This window comes from Channa argus, chromosome 12, assembly GCF_033026475.1.
Source record: "Channa argus isolate prfri chromosome 12, Channa argus male v1.0, whole genome shotgun sequence".
Classification (NCBI taxonomy): domain Eukaryota; kingdom Metazoa; phylum Chordata; class Actinopteri; order Anabantiformes; family Channidae; genus Channa; species Channa argus.
Genome location: NC_090208.1, coordinates 1000001 through 1013890, shown reverse-complemented (window position 1 = coordinate 1013890; position 13890 = coordinate 1000001). Strand labels below are relative to the sequence as shown.

The 13890-nt window shown below is 37.9% G+C and overlaps 1 long non-coding RNA gene across 1 annotated transcript in view; it reads right to left on the bottom strand.

Moving 5' to 3' along the window:
- Positions 1-11005: 11005 nt before the first annotated feature.
- Positions 11006-13890, bottom strand: part of LOC137138112 (uncharacterized) — a 4157-nt gene continuing 1272 nt past the window's right edge. The window contains exon 3 of the long non-coding RNA XR_010915890.1: positions 11006-13876. This is a non-coding gene — a long non-coding RNA (uncharacterized lncRNA). The remainder of the gene's footprint in view (positions 13877-13890) is intronic.

Below are 13890 nucleotides of genomic sequence, written 5' to 3'. Positions count from 1 at the left end.
CTTTGGGATGACATATGTCTTCAGTGTTCAGCATAATTTGACCTAATAAATACTTGCAGCCAATGGCGCCTGAATATAGTATCAAGTTCTAGTTCAGATTATTATTATTAGCCAACCACTAGCAATAATTAGCCTCATTTAATCTGTCAAATGCACAAGAAACTGGTTACGTTCAGAGATACTTGCAGTAAAGTTGTATCTGTCCACAACAGGGCTGGTTGCATTTAGCACACCAGTATTTACTAAAGAAGTGGAAAGTAAAGTTACCCCAGAGTCTAACAGTCTTCACACTTTAACATAACTGCGGTTTCTGCCTGGGAAGCTGCAAGTGTGAATGTTGTTACATCATGATGCAGCTGATGCAAGTGTTTTAACGCAATAATGTACTCGACTATTTCCAACAATATCACATTATGTTTTCGTTATAGTAATAGGTGCACTGAGAGAAACCATGAGCTGATGTGTCTCTGAGCAGCAGGAACTCACAGAAGAACAACATCATTTACTCCATGAAGACAAGATGTTTTATTCAAGCATGTGAAAACTACAGTAGAAGCAAAGGAGTAACAGTTCTGAAAGATCATGACGGAAGATGGAAGGAGGCTGATTTTCCTGAGTATCTATGTGTGTTAACACAAACTATTTAGAGTGGAAGTATTCATCTTCATTATAATGGTTGTTGTTGTTGGAACAGCAGTTGTTGTTGTTGGGGAACAAAGTGGTTAATGATTCTGATTATGTCAAAAATTAGAATTTAAATCAAATGTCTGAGGTGTTTGATTATTTAAAATTCTTCCTGCTTTTAAAGAAGATTTGAGACATCAGGTAAAATGGTTATAGACCACAGATACAATCGAATAAGTCTTGTATTGTACTTTAACAAGTAATAATTTGTTTACTTTAAAGTCTGGAACAAATGCAGCTGCTGCTCTTGAATTAAAGTCAAACTAAAACAAACTCAACTGAAAGTAGGGACAAAAATTGAGATTGCTCACAGGCCACTTTATTAGGTACACTTGTACAGTTCAATCCAATTCAGCAGCTCTGTCATAATTTCAACTTTTTCAAGGTTATAATTGCTCAGTGTTTAGGTTGGAACTGTCAGAAAGGGGCTAATTCTACTGAGTGTTTATCATTGAGGTCACAGTGGATGGTGGAGAACCTCTTAATCTAATGCACTCAACCTTTCTGACAGTTTCATCTTAAAAACTGACTTAGGTTAGAGTCTTGAAAAAGTACAATTCCTGGCAGGATTAGATTGTACAGTTGTACCTAATGAAGTGGCCAGTGAGTGTATGTCATCACAGTAACAACAAGTGGCACCTGTATTTAAGAATTTAGTCAGATTGATTTGGTTCAGTTTGATTTTGTTTGCTGACAAAGGCAAAAAGCCTTGATGCAATCATTTAATGTGTGTGCTGCTTTTATGCATTAAAAATGTTAAAACGGGTCGGTGGTGACCCCAACACAAGAGGAAGGTAAAACATGTAGCAGCAGATGTGGCAGCTGGCCCATCTTCACAATCACATTCATAAGAAAAGTTTACTGGCCCAAGACAAGAGAACTTGTTTGTCGAGTACATGACAATTCAAGTAGATCACAACAGAATGTGCTACAATGCCAAGTACATCCAGCTTATGTTCTGAAGAAAGCTTACTGGAACTATAATTACAGTGATCAGACAGTAGTAGTACACACCCCGAACAGTACAAATGACCAGAAAAGTGGTACAAATTATCACCTTCAACTTACAAACTGAGAAATTAGAACTTTGTCAAAGTAGAGCTCATGGCTGAGCTGCTGTATTGGTTTGCTCACGTGGTCATGAGGCCCGATCAGTGTACGTACAATCTACTGCTTGGGATGAGAATGTGTTGCTTGTGCCATGTCCTGTTTTTTTGGTTTTGTTTGTTTGTTTTTTGGACACATTTTTAAAAAAAGCCCTGATCTTATGACGTGGTTGGAAAAACGTATTTAAAGGTTTTACATAAGTATATTAATTGTTACTGTGTGTAGCAGGTGTTGACTGGACATTTTCCCACGATGTATTTGCTTTTGCAGAAGACAATAAAGCAACCACAGAAATCGTCTTCTGGTCTGTCCTGCACATCAGCAGCACAGTGAGGGAAACATGTACAACAAATATTTTATAAGCCTTATATTCAGAGCTCTACACATTATCAGATACATCTCAATACACCAGGAAACATTCTTCTTTTAACAACAAATATTCATATTTTTAGAAACATGAACATAACTTCACAGTTTAAAGCATGAAAACCCCTTCAGAAATAGTCCACTTGTACCACCTAGTGGTCAGAGTGAAGACGTACATGTAGTTGGGTGACGGGACATGAACAACAGAAATGATAACAAAATAGAAAGAAACCTGCAGAAGACCTGCACATCTGACCCCTACATGCACAAAAAAGGAAAGTTTCCCCACAGTTACATTAGTCACACAGGACATGGCTCAATTACACACAAATACTAAGTTGAATTTTAAAAGTATGAATAACATTCACAACACAAATGGAAAATAATAATGATAAACAAAGTGCATTTGTAACCCTTTTACACCTGGACTACAATGTAATGTCACTAAAAGCACTACAATGACACAAAGAAGTAAAAGAAATGAAAGATGGAGGTTTTTTATCATGATCATGACAGTAAAAGAGCTCACAGGAGATTTGCCCTATATGTGTTCAATTAATGTGTAAACTTGGCAAAGTTGAATCAAAGCTCCATTTGAAAATGAAAATGTATTTTGATACATGTAGAAACAGTTAAAATGAAAGTTTAACTTTCATCCAATTTGAAAAATTTGGGAAAAACTAGTTGCAGCACTTAACTACAATAATCTCTTTGAATCATTTCACTAACGATCTGCTGATGGACTGCTGACCATTCTGGTCCTGCTTGATTTGAGTGCAGCTTTCAACACCATTTCACATAACAGTTTGTTGGAGCGCGTAAAACTATTGGCATTAGTCGTGTTCCTCTCACCTGGTTTACTTCGTACCTCTCTGATCGCACGACTAAAAACGTTATTCACAGCCAGATCCTGTCAATAGTGATTTTCCACTGGGCTCCGTCGTCGGCCCTCTTTTGTTTTTAATCTCTTTGCCATATTTTCAGGGAATTAGTATTTATTTCCACTGCTATGCAGATGATACGCAACTTTATATGTCCACCAAGCCCAATGCTACTGCTCAGAAATCCCTCAGCTGTAAAGAACCTGCAGGAAGGCGGAGTTAAAGTGGAGAAAATCCAAATTGGAAACACGCCGGGTAAATTCCAGAGAAAAAATAAATAGGGTCACATGGTGGACGTGAACATTTGGAGTGTACAAGTGTAAAATAAGCATTATCTAATGTAGAAAAAGAGTATAAGAGCTCTAGGTTTTGGATTGTTAGACATGCATCCTTCGACTACATGGGTACACTGTGTCAGTCTGCTTCAGATAGCCAGAAGTTCACAGAGACCAACAGGGGATATCAACCTGTCTGACCTGATGAGGCTGCCAAAGGCAGTTAGACCTTTGAGCCTGACTGATGATGTTATTCCATTGCAAAGAAAGCAACCAGATAACTGCATCATGCATCAATTATCATTTTCTTACTCTTCAATCAGCCTTATTTGCCAAACATCACTGAGGTCGTGAGTAGACTGATAGTTGAGACAGGACAAGAAATGATACATCTGATGTTGTATTCATTTTATTACCTCAAATACTTTGATGGTTTGATTTTTTGCTTTTGCATTTTCTAAATAAAATACAACATCTGTAGTTAAACTAAAGGTTTCTTTCCTTTCATTCTGAGCTTTATAGGGGTTTCATTAAAGTGTCTGTAGCCTCATCTTGTTGATCAAAACAAATAGATTGTGTGACTAAGCCTGGTAAAAGTACACTTGGAGCTTAAAAATATTCCAGCAACCATGACAACTGTTACTATAAGAAAGAATCTACTGTTAACCAGTGTGTCTCATGATTGTAGTTTCACAGCTATGCAGGTGCTGGTGAAGACGTGAGGAGGAAGGTAGTGAACAGCTGGATGAAATTCGTTACGTCGGTCTAAGTAGAAACCTGTGGTTTGCTTTGGGAACAAACTGTTTACTACCAAATACCAAAATCCCACTGTGAACATTCTATATTATACTATTGCTACTATTACTACCACAATGTCTCCAGGCCAAAGTTTCCTTCTGTAGTTAGTAACATGCTGATTCATATGGATTTTTAACTGTTTACTATGTAAAGCAGCAGAGAAACTACAGTCACCACGTCTGTGAGTTTAAAGCGACATATTCAGATTTATTCTTTTCTTAAACCAACATTTTACACCCGTGACGATTGAAATAAACTTGAAAATAACCAAAGCAGCAAATACACATATGCAAGCAGAAGAAGAAGTGATGATGCTGCATTTTTCACATAAGTGCAAGTGTAAGTGCAAAACCCACTAACAGTGTTCTCACTACAGAATTACTGCTGTTTCTGCCTGGAAAGTTACAGTGTGAATCCAAAAGTTGTAACATTATGATGCATCAGCAATTGTAATAATGCAATACTGTCCTCGACTATATCTAATAAAATCACATTAATGCTTTAATCTAATGTTTATGCTTTAGCAATAGGTGCACGGAGAAGTTATGAGATTACAAGACAAACCATGAGCTGATGTGTCTCTGAGCAGCAGAAACTCACAGAGGAACATCATCATTTACCCCAAGAAGACAGGACGTTTTATTCAAACATGTAGTAGAAGCAAAGGAATAACAGTTCTACAAGATCATGACAAAAGATGGAAGGATGCTGATTTTCCTGACTATGTGTGTTAACACAAACTATTTAGAGTGGAAGTATTGATCTTCATTTTTATTGTTGTTGTCAGAGCAGCTGTTTTGATGAAGCAACAATTGTTGGAGCAGCACTTGTTGTTGTTGGAGCAGAAACAGTTGTTGTAGTTGGGGTGGTAGTTTGTTGCTGTTGATGTTGGGAGAGCAATTTGTTTCTGTCCTGGGAGCAGTAGTTGTTTTATTGTTGTTGTTGTTGGAGCAACAATTGTTGTTGTTGGAACAGCAGTTGTTGTTGTTGCAGCAGCAGTTGTTGTTCTTGGAGCAGCAGCAGTTGTTGTTGTTGGAGCAGAAACAGTTGTTGTTGTTCTTGGGATGGTAGTTTGTTGTTGTTGTTGTTGGGGGAGCAGTTTGTTGTTGTGGTGGAAGCAGTAGATGTTGGAGTAGTTGTTGTCCAAGGAGTAGTAGGGGTAGTTGTTGTCAAAGGAGTAGTAGTAGTTGGGGTAGTTGATGTCCAAGGAGTAGTAGTAGTTGGGGTAGTTGTTGTCAAAGGAGTAGTAGTAGTTGGGGTAGTTGTTGTCAAAGGAGTAGTAGTAGTTGGAGTAGTTGTTGTCAAAGGAGTAGTAGTAGTTGGAGTAGTTGTTGTCAAAGGAGTAGTAGTAGTTGGGGTAGTTGTTGTTCTTGGTTTTAGTGCAGCTGTTGTTGTTCTGGCAGCTGTTGTTGTTCTGGCAGCTGTTGTTGTTCTGGCAGCTGCTGTTGTTCTGGCAGCTGTTGTTGTTCTGGCAGCTGCTGTTGTTGTTGGTGCTGCTGTTGTTGTTGGTGCTGCTGTTGTTGTTTGGGGAACAAAGTGGTTAATGATTCTGATTATGTCAAAAATTTGAATTGAACTCAAATGTCTGAGGTGTTTGATTATTTAAAATTCTTCCTGCTTTTAAAGAAGATTTGAGACATCAGGTAAAATGGTTATAGACCACAGATACAATCTAATAAGTCTTGTATTGTACTTTAACAAGTAATAATTTGCTGTAGTAAAATAAATATTCTGTTATTTTTCTAAAGAACTATTCAGTTTAAACTTCCTAAGGGTTTTAAATCAGTCTGTGTAAGACCTGTAGAACGTGTATAGTCAGAATAAGTCGAGTTACCTGCACAGAGCAGCATCCAGGTGAGAGTCAAAGAAACAAGCAGCTTCATTGTGATGATCTTGGATGTTGATGCTGTAAGTTCACCTGCTCTGTGCTGCAGCACTTTATATACTGTACAGGTGCTGGATAAATTCAGGAGCGACACATGACACCTCCAGGAATCGACGTGTTGCTGTCACTCACCTTTGTCACCAAAAATGTTTAATGACAACACCCACCACACCCACTTTTTAACATAGCAGACTTAAAATGTCACAGTAAAAATACTTATTACTTCCTCCTTGGATAAGTTAAAACAGTGTCCTTCTGAAAATGTGTCATTTGATTCACACTAACAACATTTCATCCACAAGTCCCAGCAGGTTAAATATAGTGGAAAACAGTAAGGTTTTATTTTAATGCTGATGGAGTTATTGTATTGTCTTTGCATCCACGTCTCCTGCAGAAGCTGCATTTCCTTCCTGCTGTATCTATTCTAGTTTACAAAAAGGTGGAAATGTTCACATTTATTGAATAATAAATTCCTTGCTGTGGAATTAACCTTCAAACTCTGACTTTGGTTACTAGTAAATGAGTTACAAGGTCATTTGAAGCCTCTGTTGCAATGTGCCTTTGGGTTCCCATCTGGAATGTTGTTGGTTCTTTCTTATAAATACTTATAATTATTCATTTTGCTTGTAGCCTATAATTGTAAATGCACTTGTTCTCTTCTGCAAACACCTTGATACCACTTGAAGTGATTTTACACATTTGTGAGCACCTCTGTTGCACCATCACCCGTATTCATAGTTGACTTTTTATGTGCCTGTTGCTTTTAATGTGGAATGATGTGAAACTGGAATCTCATCATTACATCCAATGATTGTTTTGAGCACATACATTATAAAAGCTGTGTAGAAGGGTTATTGTGATTCAATGAAATGAAACTGAACTCACCACCTTTAGTTTTCATTTTCAGTAAATGAAACCAAAGAAGAAAATGACTTAAAAACCAATATGTCGTCATTGTTCTGTGAATAAGTTCATGCAAAGTTCTGCAGATACAGACAAAGAGTGAGATCTCTTTTACTTCAGACGTGTGGTCAGTGTAACGTGGAACCCAGTATAGTTGCCAGGGCAACATGTCACTTTCAAAACAAGTCAAGGATATTTAGCTGATGCTTTTTCAAACAGTGGACAAAGACAAGTGGAATAAGAAATGACACCTGACTAGATCACAAACAACACAGAGCTGCTGCTATTCAGGAATTCTTTTTCAGTGCTGTGGCACCAGTTCTTAACTGGAGTTTATTTGAAACTTGTTCTTCAGTTTTGGTTTATTTCAAATCCCTTCCTACCATTGTTCTTTGTGAACACGCAGTAGTTCTGTTTAGCTGTACTGATGTTACAAGATGATCAAGAAAGCGGAACCAGTCTGGGTATTTCATGCTTTGGTCCATCAGGACAACTGTCACTGTCAAACAAAGGAAACTCTGAGTATAATCACGAATCAGTAATTCATTGTTTTGTTCAACCTGTTGTAAGATTCCCAGAAGAACAGTTTGTTAATGTCGAAATGAAAGCAAAGCTTTACAGAGCTTGTCTTCAATACTTCAATAACTAATATTTACGACTTACTGCAACCATAATTACAATGAGTTCCAGGGTCAATAATTAAGTTCTCCTGATGAAAATACTTTCTGTACTTTTCGACAGTTAATTGTTGAAGGTATGAAGCCGACAAAATGTTTTGCTTTATGCTACAATGAGCATGTTTTTCACGTCCTTAAAACTGCGCTTACTGTGAAGAGGTGCAGTCAAAGAACCTCTTTTAATTCTATATGTTCTGTGTGGAAAGTAATGATCTGAGTGTAGCACGTCTTAGTACTGGACAGACAACCGTCATACAAACAAAAACAATGTGCCAATATTATTAATATTTAAAATCAACCATAAAAGAAAGCAAAGCGTATGAGCAATACTACACACCCCTATGGTTCAGCAGCAATACGTGTGGGATTAGAAACACTTTAGAAACTTGGCAACAATGACATCAAGTGACCACATTAGAAACCAGCAGGAGATATGGAAATAAGCTCAAAAACATCTAACACACTGTTCACAATTGAACTTGACATCTACTATAAGTAATATGCCTACAATGGAGAAGTATCTCATACAACCCCACTACCACCAACCTGAGTCTGATCAGGGGCCTTTTGAGTGCAAAGGAAGGGTTTTGAAGGACAGCATTTCAAAATGAAAACAGATGCTAAAATAACATTCAGGGACTCTGATTGGCACCGTACTGCTTCTTTTACCAAAATGTTAAACAATTAAGCATTTTGAAAGCAATAAGGTAGAAACAACTCTTACTTCTGAGTTCAACGTGGATTTATTATCAACAATTTTGAAGCTGAGGACACCATCAAACCAACACATTTAACAACCACCATGAATAAAACACTGGAAAATGTCAATATATTGAGCGGAAGTAGGCTTAGATGAAAGTCAGAACAATGCACCACCACTTGTTTATTCAATAAGATAAGACAGTTATAGCACTTTTAAGATATGAGAAAATGTTTGATTACTTAATTATTAAAAAAATCTAATCACTTCTTCATTATCACCATAGTGTGGTTTAGCTGATCTTTATTTAAAATATTAAAACTAATAAATTTTAACAACTAAAAGCAGCAGTTGTTGGAGCAGCAGCAGCAGCAGTTGTTGCACCATTAATTTGTTGACAAACCAGCAGTTGTAGTTGAGGAAGGGCTTGTGTTGCAGCCAAAGGTCGTTGTTGTTGTTGGTGGTGGTGGTGTTTGGGGAACTGGCTTTTGCAGTGTTACTACTTCCTCCTTGGATAAGTTAAAACAGTGTCCTTCTGAAAATGTGTCATTTGATTCACCCTAACAACATTTCATCCACAAGTCCCAGCAGGTTAAATATAGTGGAAGACACCATTTTCTCAGCGGAGCAGTAAGGTTTTATTTTAATGCTGATGGAGTTATTGTATTGTCTTTGCATCCACGTCTCCTGCAGAAGCTGCATTTCCTTCCTGCTGTATCTATTCTAGTTTACAAAAAGGTGGAAATGTTCATATTTACTGAATAATAAATTCCTTGCTGTGGAATTAACCTAAAAACTCTGACTTTGGTTACTAGTAAATGAGTTACAAGGTCATTTGAAGCCTCTGTTGCAATGTGCCTTTGGGTTCCCATCTGGAATGTTGTAAAACCAGAACCTCATCCTTCCAACCTGTTCAGGAATGGTTTTAAGTGTCATGCTCATGCTGAAACTCCATAAAGGTGATGAGTAAACACATTAAGTCCTCGGCTTTAACTTGTCTGTCAAAGATGAAATACATTGTGAAAAATGGCAGCAACAAGGTCCCTGGGTTCAAACTGACAGACTGAGATTTTTTTAAGTTTCAATTTATCCCAGGAACTGTGACTCACAGAGTAAGAACTGTCACAATGAATGGTTAACGTTAGAACTCGCAGTGCGGCTGTAGTAATTCTAAGTAATTATGTTCAGCTGTGCTGATGGTCCATCTGTGTGTTTCCACTGAATAAAAGTCACTATACTGATTGTAGCAGAAATGAGGAGACAAGGCAGCACAACTCGTCTGGCTCTAAAAAGCCGACTTACATTACACCAAATCATGTGTCATCACTCACGTGTTAAGTTCACTTTCTGTTCACAGGGGATGATGTCACCATTCAATCACACATACCAACCCGTATCTAATATTGTGGTCTGGGCCTCTACTGCCTAGATAACTCTGAATTTTGTGTTACAAGTTCACTTGAAGCCTAATGACATGTTAAAGTATTTTACTCGTCACTTTCACAATGTGCCTACGGTTTCATTTTTCCATTGGAAAAAAAAAAGATCTAAATGAAAGAATCGTTCAAAGAAAACTACTAAAAAAAAGGCAAACACTAATTGGTGTCCTCATTTTGTGTGTAGCTTCACCTGCAGACACATGTCCCAGCAGCCTCTGAGACTACACACTACATGTGGTGGATTAGTGCTGCAGCACCAAAAACTGCAGAAGTGAGATCAGTGTTTCAGCTTGTCAGGACTGAAAATGCAAAAGTAAACCAGAGTATCAGATTGTCGTTACCGTTTTCAGTGTTCAAACACCATCATATTGTTGATGCCTGTGTTTAACTCATCAATGTCCTCGACATTTATCAAGAGGTTTTTAGCCAGTCCACGAAACAAGACTAACGTAAGGATCTTTTAAAAAATGTTATTACATTCAAAACTCATTTAGAGCTGTTTCACCGTCAGTGTCACGCTCACACCGAAACTCCCCAAAGGTGAAAAGTTAATACATTAACCCCTGAAATTTGTCAGACTGACAGATTGAGATTCTTTCTATAGTTCAACCCGTCTCAGGACTTGCAGAGTAAGAAGTGTCAAAATGAATCCTCCATGAGAGAACACATTTGTTGGATAAGTAAAAATAAGAGCAGATGATAGTCTGCAACTAAGTTCAACTTGTGCTTCTCATTTGTAGTTTGGCTGCCAGTTGTCATCAGTTTTAGTGGCGCTGGTGTTTTATGGGCTGGTTTCTTTTGTTCACAGATAAAAAGCATCATCATCATCATCATGTCTGAAAAACTCCAGCTACTCGTACTAGCTACTAGACCTACTGAACATACTAGTATTTCTTTAGTACTCAAGTTCTTTAGTGCTGCGTACTACACACCATGAAGCCACAGTGAGGCAGGACACATGTGATACACATGTACTGAGAGACGCTGGTCCTCACAAAGTGCTCCTCTGGTCTTAAGTATACAACTTATGTAGGTGTGGCAGCTTTCACCCTGTACTCCAACTTGCCATAATGAAAAAGAAGTAATTTTTTTCACTTCATGCTTACAGTTGTTTTTGTACAATTATAAAATCCCATTTAAAACATGGTTTCAGTCATAGATTCCCTCTGTGGTGAATAACATGCAGATTTTTGGTTTAGTCTGTAAAGCATGACAATCACACTGTCTTGATAAGAGCAAAAGCAGCAAACACAAATGTGCAAAAAAGACAAACCAGAGAATTGATGACATTGTTGCATTTTTTATGTGATTTTCTAATGTGAAGTATTAACTACAACACAAAGTTACAGTGTTCACTATAGAATTACTGTTGCTTGGGAAGCTACAAGTTTAAATGTTACATGTTGATGTGAAACAATATAGTTGACTATACCCAACAATATTACAGTAATGCATTCATTGAACGTTTGTTATGTTATAATAATTGGTGCAAAGAGGTGATGATGGTTTAAAGAGAAAATGAAGACGAATCACGAGCTTGTGTATGAGAAGCAGGATCTCACAGAAGAACATTATTACCTCAGGAGGACAGGTTTTATTCAAGCATGCAAAAACTGCAGTAGAAGCATAAAAGTATTATTTCTATTAGATCATGACAGATGGATGGTTGTGTGGACAGCGGTTGTTTTTCTGGCAGCAGTTGTTGGGACAGCAGTTGTTTTTTTCTTAGCAGTTGTTGGGACAGCAGTTGTTTTTCTGGCAGTAGTTGTAGGGACAGCGGTTGTTTTTCTCTCAGCAGTTGTTGGGACAGCGGTTGTTTTTCTGGCAGCAGTTGTTGGGACAGCAGTTGTTTTTCTCTCAGCAGTTGTTGGGACAGCAGTTGTTTTTCTGGCAGCAGTTGTTGGGACCCTGGTTGCTGTTGGGGCAGCTGTTGCTTTTGGAACAGTAGTTGTTTAGGAGACAAAAGTGGTTAGTGAATTTAATGTGAAAAGTCAACATTTAATTGAAATGTCTGTGGTGTTTGACTATTTGAAAACTTCCTGCTGTTAACAATTAAATGGCTGTGGACCACAGAGACCAGTTTTTTAAATATTTTAAAACAAAATTTGCTGTTCTTTTAGTAAGAGATTATCAAATGTAGTCCCGGTGAAAATTTCATAGGAGTTTTAGATTAGTCAGTGTAATATCTGTAGACCACCCAAAAACCATTGAGCAGTCTTGTTGAGATGCTAACGTAAGCTCATAAGGAGAAACATTATGTTGCTGTGCTTTGCAGGGAAAACAGCAACACATTCAGTGACCCAACGACCTGGCTGTACGGTGGCTCTCTAGCCCATGGAAAGGCCGTACATTTAGCCGCCCCTAGGAAACATCTCACATCTCAACTCCGAGATGGAAATGTATTTTCACTAAATAGCAACTTTGAAGATAAACTTAAAGATTAGTCTTTTTTTATTATTATTCTTACACCACAGAACCACTGAAGGGAAAACACATTGTTCATGGTAAAGAGCACAGAGGACAAAGGATGGAAACACACTCTGTGCTGTGATAGCAAATATGTCTGTGGCACTGCCAGATCAAGATTCCTTGTTTTGTTCAACCTGTTTCACCAGCAGTGATTCACAGAAGAACAATCAAATTTAATTCCAGAAGAGAGAATGTTTTATTCAAGTATGTGAAGTAGGTGAAGTCAAAGTCTTACAGAGCCAGTACTTGACATATTGCATAAATTTAAACCTGTACTTATCACAACCTCACTGTCTGCTTTTTGATTTTCATCGGGAATGTTGAGAAACTGGAAATGTCACCTCTGATGTAACTGTGATAAAGGTACAGCATCGGTAGTGTTGCAATCGAAGGGTAAATCCCAATGATCACATTGAATCCTGGGAGACAGAATGTGTTTTTCAGCTATGAGAAGACAAAAGTACATGTTGAGAGACGCTGTTAATGATAAAAGAAACATTACAACACTTGTATTTACTTAGTAATACTAGATTACATAAAGTACCATGAAGTACCTTGTTTTGTTTTTTTTAGTTCTTAAATCCAACCTTATGTTTTCTGAATGAAATCAATGTCTTCAAACGTCTGGAAACATCTGCAGCAAATTACACAGGAAGTTAGATTGTAATAGTAAAGTAAACGCAATTGTTATTACTAAGGTGCAAAGCTGTAAGAGTCAGAGCTGAACCCCCAACAACTTGACTCCTACATCCCAAAGAGATACCGCTAAGCTTGAGGCAGAAAAGTAAGGAGTTTCTGCCAGAGGTTTACAGTGCGATAGTATGTCAGCTGAACCCTTCTTCACTTGAGGGACAAGTGCTCAGGCACAGGCAGAGATTCACAGCTGAAGACATTTCAAAGCTGAGTTAATTTGCCTTTGTCAAAAGCAGAATTATTGAGGAAATTAAAGCTCTGCAAGAAGGAAAAGCTCACAAGAATGAAGATAGATCCATATTTGGAAGACAGAGGGTTAAGGATCACCCAGCTATCTTGTACATGGATGAATGAACTGCACACCTAGGTAGGAAGTACATTCTCACAGGATTTAGATAAGAAGAGTGTGCTCAGAAATACAAAGACGTATATCAGAGGATCGGTTCCTTTACAAGTACTGGTGTGGACTATTTTTGCCCCTTTGAGGTCAGCAGAGTGAAGACATGGTCTGCTTTACATTTATTCAGCTCACTCTCTGGATACCAGCTCATGTATTAATGCAGTATGGTGTCACCTGACCAGAAGAGGCCAAGTGCCACTTCAAAAACATAAGTAAATAAATAAATCATGTATGAGTCAAACAATCTGAATTTCAAGGACTTTAGATCTGTCTGGAACTTTTATTTTGAAAATCTGCATGTCTGTACATGTGTCGACACCGTTACAAATATTTGGAAAGATACACATAAAAATATTTTGTTATATTAACATTTTATGTTTGAAAGAGACCAAATTTATTTTATTTCTTGTGTTTCCTGTGTTCACTGCTGAATCAGAGGAACAGAACAGATTAGATGTAAAAAAGACAGACGATCACCAGATGGAGGAAGAGACTGATGACAGACACAGAGAGAGGAAGGACAACAACTGAACCAGGAGGTGGAGCAGCAGAGTTTGTAGATGATGTGGTGGTGTGAGGATCAGAGGTTGGAGGAGGATCTGTAGACAGAGGA